This window comes from Buteo buteo, chromosome 18 (assembly GCF_964188355.1).
Source record: "Buteo buteo chromosome 18, bButBut1.hap1.1, whole genome shotgun sequence".
Classification (NCBI taxonomy): domain Eukaryota; kingdom Metazoa; phylum Chordata; class Aves; order Accipitriformes; family Accipitridae; genus Buteo; species Buteo buteo.
The window spans coordinates 3,040,587-3,057,121 of record NC_134188.1 but is presented as its reverse complement, the minus strand read 5'-3'; the positions used below and the strand labels follow the sequence as shown (position 1 = coordinate 3,057,121).

Genomic DNA, 16,535 nt, shown 5'->3' with positions numbered 1-16,535 from the left:
TCTTCTCTGTTCCACAAACGATGTCACAACCAAAGGCTGTACAAAGCCCACCTTGTACCAATACCAACCAAAACCATGTAATGCATCTACCAGAACAAAGCTTATAATCAGCATTTTCTGTGGTACGAAGGGAGAAATTTGCACAAGTGTTACTATTATTTATATTTCATTACAAACCTCAGCCAACAAAAGAACAGTCAGTGCTGCTCAAACGTTCAATGACAAACGCACTGGTGCCTTACAGAGTTCACAGTCCTCACAGACACACAGAAAAGTAAAGGATAGGAAACAAAAGCATGGAGACTTACGGATGGTCATCCTACGAAGGGAGGAATTTAGCTCCTCTGAGTTAAATGTAGAAGATGTGAACTCGACTCACTCAGACGAGTAGTGCCCAGGACCTCCTCTCTCTGGGGTGAGTGCTCTAATTCTTGGCTTATTATGCAAGGGGAAGATAAGTCACATCCATCTTCAAATGAGCAAATGAATCCCAACTGCATGGAGGTGCCAGCATTTATTTCCTATTGTTCCTCTATATTCCCAATGGAAGAGGTATTTACTTGAATGAGGCAGACTGAATCATCCTCGGGTGGGTGGATGGATGGAGAGGGGGAACGGATCTCCCTCCGCAGGTCTTCAGTAAGCAACTGCTCTCTCTTTAGACTGTACAAGGCATTTAAGCAGCTATGACAAATGGACGGGACCATCTGCTTAACCCTGAGTACCTAAAAGCTTGAATTAAATGGACCGGGTTCTCCACAAGACACATGGCGTCTCTAGCAAATGCCAGCATTTCTTGATTTTTCAGACAAATACCATGGTATTGCTAATTATAGTGGGCCTGACTTTCATCTGGAATAAATTAGTGTTGTTGCTGCCAAAGACTGGCCCAAAAAATCCATGTAAAACTGCAGGATCCTTGCAAGAAAATAAGGCGCTGTGTTAGGTGGAGCCTTGTTGCTAGGAAGGGCTGTTGTTGAATGTTTTAATCCAAAAGATTAAAAACATGATTTCACATTATGGTCTCTGACTTAGCATGGTAAACAGCCTTCAAAACCACAATCTAGTAACAGTGCCTTTGTCCCTGCTTGCCATCAATGGCGGACTCTTTTCTCTGTCTTTTTTTCAAAGTTATCCACAAAAATAAAACAGGATAAAACCAGAAACCAAGTGCTCTTTCAAAGGTAGAACATAATTTAATCTTTAAGACAGAGAACAGAAAAGTGTGGGTTTTCTCTGACTGTGGACTTCTTGTAATTTCACTGAAGATAAATATTTAGATAACAACCAATGGGATATTTAATTGTCAGGAACTATTATATTTAAAGAAAGTGCTAGAGATTTTCAGACTTGTTTTCCTATGTGTGTTGACAACCCGTTCCCATCATTTACACTCTGTATGACATATAAATACAATCACTGCTATAATTTGTAAATTGTTAATGTTAGGACTTGGAGGGATGGCTATGCTTTCAGTTCTACATAAAAAAGACAGCTTTTACATGAACATCTGGCTGAACTTCCATTACTTCCCATCCATTATTTGTACTCCTCCTCCTTCTCCTCAGCCTCCCTATTTTTTTCTTGTTGCTCCCCTGCCTGATTTGATCCAGGAAGCTGCACACCCTGCCTGCTCTTGGCTCCTGTGATACTCATAAACCATGAAACAAACAAAAACAGGAGGAAAGGACAAAGCCAAAAGCAGGAGGATATTTGGTAAATCCAACTATGTGGATCTCTTCAGCTGTGCACGTAATCAGGCAATGGCACCATCTGAACCGCGACACAGCATCCCGCCGACCCTTCCCAACCTCTCCCCTGCTCGGTTTGTGTCAAGACCCAGGGTCTTCAGGTCAGGACCACGACTTCTCATAAACGTAACCAGCACTCACAGAAATAGGACTGGTGACGGGACAATTGGTTCGTTAAATGCTACTGTCCTAAATCAGCAACTAACCTTTAGACCTGACAAACCCACAATGGGTAGAACAAGAGTAAAAGATTCTTGAGTTTCAGGAGCTACTCTCAGTACTATTTCAGATTTACTCTTATTTGAGGGTAATTTTTCCATATCTCAGCTTGTCTAAGTGTAAAATAAATTCCATAATAATACTTAGTTCAAAGAGATCCTGCGAAGTATTACTAATTGGAATTTGAAATCTCTGGAGGAAAACCACCACACAGTATCTAATAACTGGAACTGCATGGACAGAGTCTCCAATTGGTTACCAGCTGAAGCTACAGATAAGATATTAGGTTAACAGATACAGCGAAAGAACTTTAATAAGAAATGCATGTATCCGTAGATAAAGTATTTAATGACTTCATCGGCAAGCATGTGTCAAACTTTGTTGGGTTTTGTGTACAGCCACAGAAACACCTCCAAAAGGATCAAAAGAATGCTATTTCTCATATCCGAAAAATTATTTTACTCAGAGAACAAGAAAATGAAACCACTTCTCACAAAGAAAAATGAACTTGTAAGATGATGCAGCTCTGAAACAAATTACATATATTCTACTAATCAATAAAATACAGTTGCCAAGGCAACACTGACATCTGAAAGTGAAATACAGAGGTCCGTCTTACATAAACACATACACATACCGATATGTTATGTGAACTTCTGCAATCTAGCAGTGACTTCAAGGAAAAATATGTTTTTACAAAAGAACACATATTTTCCCAGGCTTGATAGATTCTTGTGCAAGAGCTTTTATGAGATTTTAGACAAGTTGTATTTTGTTTGGTAGTCTTTGTTCTTGTTCTTTTCTTACTGAAAACAAAGAAATGTTGGGAAAAAATTGCTTTCAATGAAAATTAATTCTTGCTATTAAAGTGACTTAAAACAGTGACAACTGGATGGGGAAAGAAATTCTACCGAAGCATTTGAATATTGATCCTGAACATAGTTAAGACTAAAAAGTTTGAATTTGTAGATCCTATTTGTATTATATTATGCAGATCTCAAGGGACAAATTCTGAGTACCAAGTCTGTACATAAGAAAGGATTTTTTGCACAGTGCTTACAGTTCTCATTATATGCGTCTTTAACCTGAAGGCTCAGTTCTGTCACCTTATTCAACAACTATTATAATCCCACTGAGCTAAGTGGAACGAAACACAGAGTGGGATGCTATTGAGCATAGCTATAGGTGATACCAGCCAGCCCCTTCTAATCTCTAATTTTGTATTTAATTTGAACAATTTCATAGCTCACTACCAGAGCCTCTCAGTACAAATGCAGGTTGCTGGTACAGGCTGCTTCTTTCACTGTAGCTAAAGAAAGCCCAGGTTTCCCAGCGATGTTCACAACTCCTTGCCCCTTTTTGCAAAAAACATGGACAATACCCGCTGGTCGCAGGATACCACCTCATGGTTCCCTAAATTACTGCTCATGTTCCACCCATCTGCATGCTCAGCCACCTGGAGCTGGCAGATATTTTCCTAACTCGGATGCCATAGCAACCGGAGCTGAGGAATGAAGGCAGAACTATAGCTGTCTATTGAATTTGCTCTGGAAGCTTGGGTGGGCAATATAAATGTAATATAAATAAATAACATGAAGCGTGAGGGTGTTTGACTGCTGCCTTAAAGGTCTGCCAGCATGCTCATCATCAGTGCCAGGCTTTCAAGACAGTATTTTCTGAAAGATGATTTTCAAACAATTTTTTAAAATGAACTGGTTTAGCTCGTTCAGCACCTAAGTTCACTGAAAAATGCCAGTGGAGATATCCCACTGAGATCTGGGTCAGCCTCCTAATTTTCAGTTTAGCTAAAAAGTGAAGTTAACTCATCATGCAGCTGTCTGAAATGTTCTTGTAACGACAAACCTGTGGTGTTTTTACAAAGAACTGAGAATATGGGATAGTGTTTTCAGGTATGTATAAGCAATTACAGTCCAAACAAAATAGTGTCTTCATTCCTCATCGGGTTAAGTGATGAAAAGACTGTTATGTGCGATTACCTCTTCTATTACTTCGGATGTATAAATTAGACATGTTCCTACAGGCCTATGGAGATTTAATGCACTATGTAAGTCCTAAATATTAACATACATCTATACTTTGAATTCAGTAGCTCAGAAGCACAAGAGAGGTACACATCATTGCACCTGTATCTACCACATTCGCTCCTGGTCATCTGTGTGCATATTCCTGCAAACCAAATGAATACAACAGAGCTGCCCAAGTAGGTCATTAGCCACTGGTGGGGGGATGTGACAAATTAACATCTCCTGAATAAACAATTTGCTAAATCCTTCTCTGACAAGCGAGGGCCCATGCCCTGCTCTAGGTGTAGCAGCTGGGACACACAGACACAGGAGAGACACAGAGGGAAGGAGTAATGCCTGGATGCTATGCTCTGCTGCACTGAAAAAGAAGACGCAGAGGTGCTTTTTGGACTTGGGGTTTAGGGTGCGGGTATGGGGCCCCAGGGACACAGGCAGCAGACACTAGGTGCAAGCTCCAAATATTTCCCCAAAACTAAGCCAGGTGGGACCACGTCGTGACTTCTCAACTGTACATCAGTGCTCATGGCTGGCAAAGGATTGCCATTTGCGGGTTTCATCCCTGTTCAAAGCCTGCGTAGCAAGTGCTAAAGCAAATAGTACTCCTATTTCCCCCAAGGTCACCCCCAAGTGGAAGGGCCATTTCAAACAGAAGAGGTAAGTCCAGCCTTCGCTTCTCCCAGCAGTGCTCCATGAAGATGCTCCAGCCACCAACCCCTTCTGCAGGACCGCTCGTTCCCATTCAACTTCTGCCCAAATTGTTGGCTGCGTTGGCAGAATTCAAGAACTGAGAGAGCCCTAACCAGTGGTTTCACAAGACTTTCCACTTAATTTGCAATTCAGCAACTCAATTCCACCTTTAAAAAACAGCTACCACTGTTTTTACCTGTAGGTGGAAGACCACCTCCACAAAAGACGCCTCAATCAATCCTTTCCTTTTGTCTATAATGTCCACAGATTTAACAACAGCTTTTACATGACATAGAAGGATTATGTTTTACTGAGTCTACTTGTCTTCAAAAGCATCAATAAATCAACAAACCAGAAGTAATTAAGGTACAAAACAATGCTAAGGGCTTGATTTAAATACGCAAACCCCAGAACATTCAGGACTCAACCTCAGCCCATCCTGTCTGTCCCTCTGTCCAAAAATGTTCTTCAAACAGCAAGTGAGCTTAGCTCGTCTGGATGTGTTTGGTGGATGGAAACTGAGTTTAATGTAGCTCCTCTGGCTTTTATCTGCTTAAATCAGAATCCTATTATTATTTTAACTTTAGAATCACTTAATTAAAGCAATATCCTAGCCAAAAAAAATTGCCTGGGTGGCCTGAATATTACACCCCCATATTTTTTATGAGGTGACCTTTCTGCTGAGTTCAAGAAACCATACTTGATCACTAGATTTGGGTGGGAGTTTTGCCTGTGAGGATTATGAGTACATTACAAGCAAAGCTTACTTGATTTATGCATAATTCTTCACTGAAGGTACAAAACAAGTAGCCATCAACTTAATGCCACTTAATGCTAAAGGCTTTAAAGGGTCACAGAAAGTCACCTTTTTTATGGGACAGCAAAAAATTCATTATTCTAGGTTAGAGTTATAAATGAATAAATAAATCATTTATGCATTGCATTCACTTGGCCCCTACTCTGAACTCATTTAGTAAATAACAGCTTTGCTGTTGCTGTATGTCCTGTGCAGACATTCAGTGGGAGGTTTTATAATGTTCCACAGCCTACAGAGCTCCCTTCTTTTCTTTTAATCTAATTTTCTGTTTTTAACAGTACCTGATAAGAAAATAAGAGGCAGCTATAGCTCTATCACCCGGCCTATGCTTGTCATGTACTATATTGCACAGTACAAAAGGACAAACTGTATTAAAAAATGGGATAATGTGCAATGCGTGTAAAATATGTTCTAAGATATTTTACCTGTAAGAAATAGTGCACTCAGGAAGGTACCTTTGTGATAGCCACATGAAGGATGTTTCCAGGTAATGAAGAGACTTAAGAGGTGGCAAATAGAAATGTAGGGCCTGTGCAGGCGGTAGCTGAAATGGCTGGAGCCTGAGCACACCATCCTACAAACCTTTACAGAAGAGGAAGGGTTGGGGGCTGGCAGTCCACAAATGTGCTCCAAATTACCAGGACAATGCAGTCCCATTGAATGAAAAGACAAGTTTGCATCAGCTCAGACCACTTTTTTCCCCTCCTGCCCAAATGCAAGATTAAAGGGAGACACTGGACTTACACTGGATCTGTTCACCAGCACTACCTCATGAAGAGTCCTCTCAGTGCAGAAGACAGTCCCCCTCGAGGACTCCATGATAAAGGCAAAGCTTCTAAAAAAGTCACTGGGGCACTAGATTTGCTCTGTGTTGTAGGGCAACTCAGAGGCATACTCAAGGAAAAGAACCAGTACCTTCACCTGAAACCCATGGCACTACCCACTGCCTTCCCCAATTAGAGGTACCAAAAAGCAGCAAAGGCTCAAACTCAACCAAGAGCAACACTGGCTACCCCTCTGGGAGTGTCCCAACAAGAAACTGTTCTGTGGGAGGATAACCCAAACATGCAGTGGCTGAAAAGGAGGCTAAGGAAATTAGGAAAGTAGAAAAGGTTATGATTAATTGAAATTCCTGTAAACTTAGAAACCAGAGGTCAACACATGAGTAACAGAGAGACGTCTGATAGCCATAAGCACATCCTCAACAAACAGACACAGATAATGAGTGCGCATCAAGACAGCGTGATGAGCAGTGAGGCCAAAGAACCTGCATGGGCTGAACGACACTGCAGGGCAATAGTACAGGGTGCTGTTCAGAAGGGAGGTGATGCTGGGTTTATTCTTGGGATACTGTTTAAGCACAGTGCTTCATAGCTCCTACCAATCTGATAATAATACTTGATAAATACGTGAAGCTTCCTTGGCGGTTGGGGTAAAGTAGAAGATCTTTCTTTCTTTCTTTCCCACTCTGTCAATGAAAAATGTCTTGACTGTACTGGGGTTATGTCTGGGAAACCAGACATGATGGGTGAGACACAATTCTTTTCCCTTTCTCCAGGTTTGTAATGTGACACTGCATTGGACTTGGCATTGCAACCACTAGTAAGGGACCCTGTGAAGAGATTGAAGGGTACAAAATGAAGTAGTACTGTCAGTTGAAAAATCCATTTTCTCCCCATTTTTGTTAAACCTCAACACAGCAGCAGTGTACTGACTAGGAAACATGTCCCTCCACTCTTGTTTCATCATATGAAAATATTGGCACTGATTCCCTGCAACATGAAAGCAAATGTCTGTAGATATGCCTGGTATATAACAAGCGACTGTCATGCCGAGATGTGAGACTAATTGATTTGAAGGCAAACACCTTGACAGACAGGCAGGCAGAGCACACACAAAAATAACAGTAAGGTAAAGGAAAGACACTGATGTACAGCATATCCCTGTTGTCTCTACCGTGCTTGACAAGCTCTTTATTCCTTACAAATAAAGACACACCAGGAATTGTGGCTATTTTAGCAACAAACGTCAGAAGAAAACAGTATCATCATCCTAGCGTACAGACCTCATGTGCCAAAGCGGGATGAGCTATTTCAGCAAGCCCTGCACACTGAAAAGACTTTCCCCCAGACTTTTCACAAATTCTTTCCTCCCTCTTCAATAATAGTGCCCACCACGAGCCAAGCTACCGGCAGGCTACAGAGACCTGTACCCATTTCTGTCCATTCCCCTTCAGACCTCTGCAAATCATAATTTCCAAAATGTGCCTGGCCCTAGTGGAAGCAGTATCCGCAACTTCCAGCTCACTGAGACCCAGAAAAAAAGAAGCAAACCTCTGGCTGTGTGTAGTAGCAAAAGCAACGGCAGGACGTACTGGGCTGCCCAGCACGGTCTGGTCCCCTCAAAAGGTGCCAACAACCCTAACCAGAACAGGATGTCGGGATAATGTAAAGAATCCACTTTTTTTTTTTGCCCAGTTGTCCCCACCATCAGTCACCGTGCCCCCTCCCCCTAAGTAAATGAAATCAATCAGCAGGGATTTCTGTAAAATACATAAAACAGTCATCTTCCAGACTCTACCAGAAGATAAATGGTTCCAGACATTGGACTGCAGCCATTTTCCCACACATGCTACAGTGTTTTGTCATCCATATTGGGCCATAATAGTGAGTGGGTTTTGTTTTTTTGTTGGTGTTTTTTTTTTTTTTTCTCAGTCAGCAGCCAATGCTTCTGCTTCTAACTCATACATTAAAACCACTGCAACAAGAGTAATTTTTCTGTACAATTTGTAATAGAACAGTTTCATTCCCAGTAATACAGTCTGGGGTCTTGTACAGAACTTTGACACTTTTCTGCTACAGCTAATATCGCCTTATCGCTCCCAGATGGAGCTTCACAAACCTTTTTGGGATTAAAGCATATCACCCCAAATATAAGCCACTGAACTGAAATGAGCATGAAACTATGAGCACTGCAAACCTTATCTGAGAACCTGCTAACAAGAAATAATAAGATTGCTTACAGTATCTCACGCTGGCTTTTGTGCTAGTTTCAAAGGATACAAATACGTGACAAAAGATGCATCATAATGTGAGTTTACAATTAATTTTAACGTATTTTAAAGCAAGTCCTTAATAATCTGTTAACATAAAATGCACTTTGGAAAGAACCATGGGGCTTTTTCGTTATTAAGAAATGTGCAACCAAATTCTATCCTTAATTAAATCAGGAGTAATTTTATTAACTGCAGTAGACTTAAACCTGACTTACATCAGTGTAAGTGAGGGTAGGATTTAGCCCCAGGGTGTTTATACACTGTAGTTCCAGTTAGTTTAGATCTATTTGGGTGGGAACTCCTTTCCCCTTTCCAGAAAAAATATTCTTGCCTACCCTTTTTCACCTCGCAACTGGGGCCAAAGCAGTCTTTTCTTCTAAGAAATTTTTCAGAAAGGTTACGAACAAATCTTATCCTCGACAGGAGATGACCTTATTAAACAAAACCACCCTCTGAAGTGATGGACACCAGCAGTTTTAAAGTTTGTTTACAAGTTTTTAAACAAGCCACCTCAAACAGATAAGCTGATTTACATCTTAAAAATAAATAAAAAGCTTTAAGTAAAAGCTATTTTATAAAGGAGCTACTTATGTCTGTTTTCAAAGCTGAAAAGCCCTTCCAAACAGTACTAGCTGCTGTATTAAACATCCTTGCTACAGTATAGAAACTTACTGTCCACAGATATCCTTGAGCTTCACTGTACCTTTGAACCAAAATCACTTTCTTCTGTACTTCATTTTCTGCTCTCTTGAAATCGGATTCCCAGTTCCTGACAGATGGCTCCTCTGTCACCGAGCCCTGCTTCCGCCTCCTTATCGCTGCCAGCTAATACTTCCACGATGCTTAGCTGTTGTCTGCGGAGCTGTGCTCTACATCATTTCTACTCTGATCAATGCTCCGCTTGGTTTTAGGTTGGTTTCTAGTCCCGCCTCCTGCTCTTGAAGAAACGAAAACTCACAGCTGGGTTTTCTATAAATCATCCCTTTTAACAGTGGCTGAGCAAGTATGGCAAATACTACAGCTAAGACCTGCTGCTCTATTTGAAACTTCAAAAACAATTCCTCATCTTAATGATGCACACATGAAAGTTAATCATGTACTAAAATCACTAATACTGAAAAATAGTGGCCAGATAATTGTGACCTTCAGGGCTTAGAAGCTGATTAATGTAATACAAAACTCCTCTCTGTTCCAGAGGGGGAATATGGTAAAACATACTGCCTCAGTGAACTGCTTTATGTAGTGTTTTGCTTTGAACAGGAGCTTGTCATTCTTACAAAGATAAATTTACATTTGCAATGCAGAGCTTTTTGACAGACTAACCCAGCGTACATACTGTTTAGGCTAGCAGCCCTAAGCTTGAAAGAGCCTTTACCATCGTAGCAGCTCTTTTGAAGTGTGGGCAGGAAATACTTTTATTTTCTGCACGGCACTAAGTGCACTATACAGCGCTGAAGTCATTATCATGTTTAAAAAAGCGTGGAGTACAAAAGCAAGGTGGTACCATAAAACCAGTGCTATGAACTTTGTTCCCATGAACAGAGCAAAACAGAGCCGAGTTTCTGTAAACCATAAATTGTTTTAATCCTCCACCCTCCAGATCTTCTTAAGAAACTGCTGTGGAAATTAAAAATGACTGGGAAGAACTGGATACAGTCTGAATGGGCTGAAAAATCCCAGGGTTCTCGGGTTTTTCTATGGTGAGAGCTGCTTCCCAGCTGAAAGCGTCGGCAGGGCTAACACCGACCCCTTCCTGGCTAACAGCCGATGGTGTCCCAGTGGCACACACGGTCCCCTGCCCACTGCCCTGAATAGCAGCTGATCCGCTGCCAGGGTCTCGATGAAGGGCTCCTCGGGTCTCAGCTCCGCCAGCAGCTCAGGGAAGGCTGCAAGAGCCGCGTGTGCCGGGGGTGGCTTTTCCCCAGGTGTGCCGATCGGCTCCCAGCAAGAAGCAGGAACCCGGCGGCTTCCCCGGCCGGCTGCCGGACCTGGACTACTGCCTCACCGGTCTTGTATGAGTGGATCTTGTCCCTTTTTGAGTGTCTTCCACTCAGCCCTAATGTGTTCCAAAAACATAGTGGAAAAACACCAAAAAAAGCATTTCTGCCTACTTACACTGACTCTCTAACCACTTCATTACATGCCATGCAGTTCTCCGAAGTTCACTTTTTCCACACGATAGATGACTTCACGGGCTTCTGTCAGATCCCATTTAACTCTCTTTTTTTCCTAAGCCGAAGAATCTCATCTGCTTCGTGCCAGGGCTGGCCAGCCTTGCTGCCCGTCCCTGTATGTACTACTGCTCCCACAAGCGATGCAGTTAGCCCTTTAGTTCACATGGTAGAAGCTGATATTACAGCACCCGAGCTCAAGCCTTGCTCCCAATCTGTGACTGCTATTTGTGGAAATGGGAAAATATTCTCACTTTCTTTGCTTACAGTTCTGCAGACAGTAACTGAGGACAGTCAGTTGCCATCCTGTGATCCAACAGCTCTCCGTAACCACCGCATGAGTGGCCTGCACACAAGAATTTGAGAACACCTACGCCAGACTGATTTCCAAATTGTTACTAGCCAGGCAGCCTACGAGAAAGCAGTATGGATTAAGTAGCCAGGAACGCTCTGAGCCGAGGGCAGCACCGCACTGATGCAGCTACTACTCTCTTAACCAGCAGCTGTAAGACACGGGTCCTGGGCGCCTGTCCAAGCAACTGTGACTCTGTGATTTGAAATGCTGCAACGACAGTGCTCTCCTGTGGATGCACTGGTTGATCAGTGCCAGTAACTTGATGATGGAGAGTGAAACGTGCAGGGTAGAAGCGCCATCCCTGCGTCTAATCCAAATATGTAACGGCAAATACAATAAATCTGCTTTCCAGGTGCTGCTGTACATTCAATTTTTATCAGCTGTCAAAAACTACATGACTGATTAGAATTACTTACTTGACCTTTAAAATGTACTTGAAAATCCATAAATGAGACCAATCAGTAGTACATACCCATTTGAATAATAACAGAGTTTTGAATCCCTAGCAAAGGCTGTAAGAGGAGATTAAAGGCTTGATACGACAGTGTGACATGCACTATATGAACCCAGGATGGGGATCTTCCAAGGACTTTTACAGAGCATTTTGTCTACTGCCTGAAGTAATGTTTATGGCACATAGGGCAAGATTTGCTCTTTCTCTGCCCTGAGACTGTTGACCATCACCCAAATAACAAAAAAAAAGCCTGCTGCAGGTGAAAAGAAATATATTTACTCTACATCATCCTCCATGTGCTTCGATTCCAGACAGTGCACCGAGTTCCTTGGGGATGAATGGGAAGATCTGCTCCCACCACTAGTGAGCATTCAGCTCACAGGCTCAAACTAGAGTAAATCCACAATAAAGCAGCAAAATCTGGTAGCACAGATGTTGGTTTACTAGGACTGTTTCTCTCTGCAAGTCTTCTCCTATTGGGCCACACTATTTGCTAATTGTGAGCACAGTCCTACAGTAGCCCAGTATGGTTGAACACAAGATGGCCAAGGAATGAGCTCAGGTCCTGGGAGCCAGATCATCTGCCCTGCTGGTTCTCTGTATTGGACCATTCTGACCAACCTTCTCCTAAGCAGTGTGAACATGATAATAACAGGCTGCCAGGGAAGTGGTTGAGTCACCACCCCTGGAGGTATTAAAAAAGCATGTACATGAGGTACTCCATAACATGGTTTAGTGGGCATGGATGATGGTTGGACTTGATGATCTTGAAGGTCTCTTCCAACCTAAATGATTCTATGAGGCAGCCTGTGTTCCCTGGCTGTGGGATCCTTGGCCGTTCCTTGTTTGGTAGTACAGATGGCATCCCAGGGATGAAGGCCAGTACGATAGTTCCTCCTGCCACTGTTGTGCAGATACTGCAGCTCTCACTTCCCCCTCACCTGGAGATAGTTGTGAGATCTGCTGAGACTGGATACCAATTAAAAAATCAGCCCCAAACTGTGGCTCCATGGGTCAGATTAATAATTAGTCCCATTATGAGAGACAAAAAGAGATTAGAAAACGTTATACGAAGTGAAAGACTTCGAGACCTACTGATTTATTCAATTGGTAGGACGACCCTTTGCCAGAAGTTCAACAGGCAAGAACGCTCTGCTGGGGAAGAGCTTAGGGTGCCACGCAGATCTTCATTTGGGCCTTCTGACCTGTAGCCTCTCCCTCTGCTGACACTTGGGGAATCACCAGAAGAAACACGAGCAAACATTTTGGTGGGTGAACTTTTGTCAGAGGAAGACCTTTCACCTTGATGTAAAGAGCTGCTTTGCAAGGAGCTAGGACTCCATCCAAGGACCTTCAGTGCTCACAGACCCTGTGATGAAAGTATGGCAGAGGGAGCAACCGCAGAGCTCTGTGTGGAAGCTCTGGTGAAAGTCTGCCTTGCCTTGCCTTGTCCTTAAAAAAGCTGGATCATAAAATCACAGGGCCCTGGGGTAATTCAGGTTGGAAAGGACCTCAGGAGGTCTCAAGTCCAACAGTCCCTTTGGTTTTCTGACCCTGCTGAAACACCAAGTTCATAAATAGTTTCACATCCCCACAACCACACTGGGGGGAAATGACGAGGAATAAATTACTTGCCATTTTCCCCCAGTGACTTGTAAATAGGAAAGCTTGGCCTTCTCCATGCAACCATGATGGTTATGCCTGCTTGGCTCTGGACTCTTTTCAGGAATTGAATAAATTTAATATGGCAAGCCTTCTAACATGAAGCTGTCAGGGGGAAAAGTTTTAATAGTTTAGAGGCACTCTGACTGCAGCGTATTTGCTTATAATGCAGTAGACAGAATTATTAAAAACCTTGTATTTTTCATCTTAAACCCCTAAGACACTCAAGAACACATTACTTTTTCTTACTGTCAGATTTTGCTTTGCTAAGACAGCATGCATGAGCCGCTAGATAGATTTGGAAATGCCTTGAGCCTCTTGAGAAGAAACAACACGTATGAGGACACTGCTGGAACGATAAGCAAGATGAAGATGCTCATCTATGGAGATGAGCACTCGCATCTCCCTAGATCTCCTCCCCACCACTGCTCTTGCAGCCTTCTTCCTCTGATGGTCGGAACCTCCACTGTCAGCTGAAACTTCACAGCTGGGCTACACGGTCCTCTAGCTCAAAGGCTTTTTTCCCCTCATTGGTGTTTACCCTCCAGTTGCAGGCAACGAGATCAGCCTTGTCCTGTAGACTAAAACAGAGCCCTGTTTCAGTCTGCTTTGATAAAATAAGCCATTTCCCCTCTAACAGCTTTCCTGAATCCACCAACGCAACTTGAACGGGGGCTGAATCATGGCGAAGGAGAACCGAGAGCAGCATTGCAGGTGGGGCCCACAGTGCCACGTACTCACCTCTCCTGTGGAAATACGTTGCCGGATAGAGTCAACAGCCAAGCTGCCTTGCCAAGCCAAGTTTCAGGAGCGACTTGCAATTATTCTCCAGCATGCAAACACATTCAAGCCTTTGATCTCCTCCATCACTCCCAACCGCCAGCCTCCCACATGATGCCAGTATTCCCTGCTGCTGTCCCCTAATCACGCTACCACGCCACCGACAACCACTGTACGACCGCAAACCCAGCTGCCTGCAGAGGAAGGGCACATGGAGCCAGTGACCCACTGCCTGCTGCTTCCCTGTAATCCTGTTTTATTATCGCACGTCCTGCACTAACCCTGGCAGATTCTGGAGGAGAACTCGAGGCGAAGGTTTTATTTTGTGCTACCAGGACCAGGCAAACACTGTCTTCAGGTTTCCCCTACAAACACATTTGTATTTTTTCCTAAAGATTATGAAATTTTCAAGTTACAGAGATGAGGGAAGATAAAGTGCTGCATAACAGGGATATGCTTTCAGCAAAAAAGACAAGGGGAAAGGAAAAATAATATCCGGGTTACTACTATTTGAAACTCTGCATTAAAATAGGTATTGCAAGGCAAAATGAAAAGAAAAAAGTGATTTGAAAATTTCCCATCTAAAGCAGAAAATTGTAATGATAATATGTTGAGTGGCGATTTTTTTCCTGAGCAGTTTTCATGCAGTAGATGCTCTTACCTAAGATTGCCATTTCCCAAAGGGATCCTCAGCTATTTGTCATTCATTTACTATTGCAGTGGTTATGTAAAGTAGTACAGTTGTACTATCTCTGCCTGATGAGAAAGCCATACACTTTTGCATTTTAATATAAAACACATTCTTTGAAGGATCAAAATATGTATTACCTAACTTTTTTTTCAGGAAAACCTCTCTCATTTATACTTGGTACTCAGTTAGCTTTTCAGAGTCTTTCTCCTGCTGGAAAATCTCTGGAGTTTACATGGCATATCTCTGTGTCACATGTGTTCCCTTTAATAGCCAATATAAATGTTTTTCAACTCTAAACTCTACAGCTTGAGTCTCACTTATGAACGTCAAGCAGCGCCTCTCTGCTTTACTCATCACGCGAGCGAACAACTGCTGATCTACCCGCTTGCCTCACTGCAAAGCTCCCGGAGCCCAGCCCAAACCAGTTTGCTTTGGTTTGATTCAACCGCGTGATAAATCCCATTCTGACTCCCAATACTTTTCAGCAAGCTCTGGTCCCCGATATTTTTCCCTTCCGGGGGACCAGTGGTACCATGCTCGATTCAGCAGCATCTCTTCCTTGCCTCTCCGCTCCCGCAGGCTGGGACCTGGGACAGCGTGGCCGTACGCTCCTGCTAAGGTGATCCTGTGGGACAAAGCATCTCCAGGGGCCCAAATATGGCACTTACTGCACTGCAGTGACAGAAGCCCTGTTTAACATGAGGCTCAGTTTGTGCACGGCAGAGGCATGGTATTTCATTAGTTTGTTAAAACGCTTCAAAGAGCTCAGAAATAAAAATTCTTGGAATTGCTGCATGAGTCAAACATTTTTAAAAGTTTGTATTAAAATGTGAATCACTGGCTTGCTTCAGGGGAGGAAAAAAATCTTGTTTTCAGCAAAAAGTTAATTGGGTGTCCTGAAAATCCGTAATTAAAAACACCACTAACAGACAACAATAATCTGGAGTGCTAATTTCCTTCTGTACATAAAAGGCTTAAAAAGGACAGAGTAAGAGAGAAAAGTTCAGCATCAGCATTTGCCTCAAGACCCAGTGCACCCAGGGGCTGCCTCAGGATCCCTCCTGCAGGGAAACGAGAGCTAGAAAAGTTATTTTTGTCACTGCAAAGAAAAGTTGGATTTCTGAAACTATATGCCTGCACCGTTTAAAATGACCTCAGTCACAAGCAAACCTGAAACGTCATCCCGGGGGACATCATCGCCATTGCTATCATCCACCATGCACGTGTCGGAGAGAAGTGCCACCACCCTGGGCAGAAAATGCAGCTGCTATTTGCAGTGCAACAATACAAGACTGGAAGCAAAGAATATGGTTTCCAAATTAAACAGCGGGAGTAATTTCTGCCGACAGGATGTAATTACTCCTCTTGTAAAAGAGCTGTGGAACACTTAATGGTTTCAAGCACTAATACCTATGGAAACAGAGCCTTCCCCAAACACCCAGCCAAGTGCTAGCTTACCGTTGGCTTGGGGAGCCATAAATGGCCGAGAACACATCCCGTACTGACTAAAACTTCAAGAGCCTCCTTCCAAATACTGCTCTAGCTTGACTGCTGAAGTTTCTGAAATCAGGTACGCTTGCGGCCCAGGGTGAAATCTCTTCCATCTCTCACAGGAGCTGTAGTTAACGTGCTGACTGTGCCACAGCCCTAAGTATAGATTTTCCACCATCATATCTCAGTGCCAGGTCTGTGACTGTTTCAGGTAATTTGTCTGACAAGACTACTGTATTCCCAAGCACCCTGTTTATGAGCAGGCAGGATCTGAGACTATGTAAAATATATCAAAGTAAATGCAGTAGGATATATGGCATCTCAAAGTTGACATGATTGTGATATTAATTTTCTTAA

General features: G+C 43.0%; 1 protein-coding gene across 13 annotated transcripts in view; it reads right to left on the bottom strand.

Moving 5' to 3' along the window:
- Positions 1-16,535, bottom strand: part of STARD13 (StAR related lipid transfer domain containing 13) — a 318,317-nt gene that overhangs the window by 84,825 nt on the left and 216,957 nt on the right. Inside the window, exon 1 of one of the 13 annotated variants that reach the window (XM_075050598.1) lies at positions 9,247-9,452. The exons of 11 other annotated variants lie outside the window; for them this stretch is intronic. The gene's annotated coding sequence lies outside the window, so the exon portion shown is untranslated. Of the gene's footprint in view, positions 1-9,246; positions 9,453-16,535 lie in introns of those variants that run through there. One more of the 13 variants, XM_075050599.1, reaches the window with a different exon arrangement.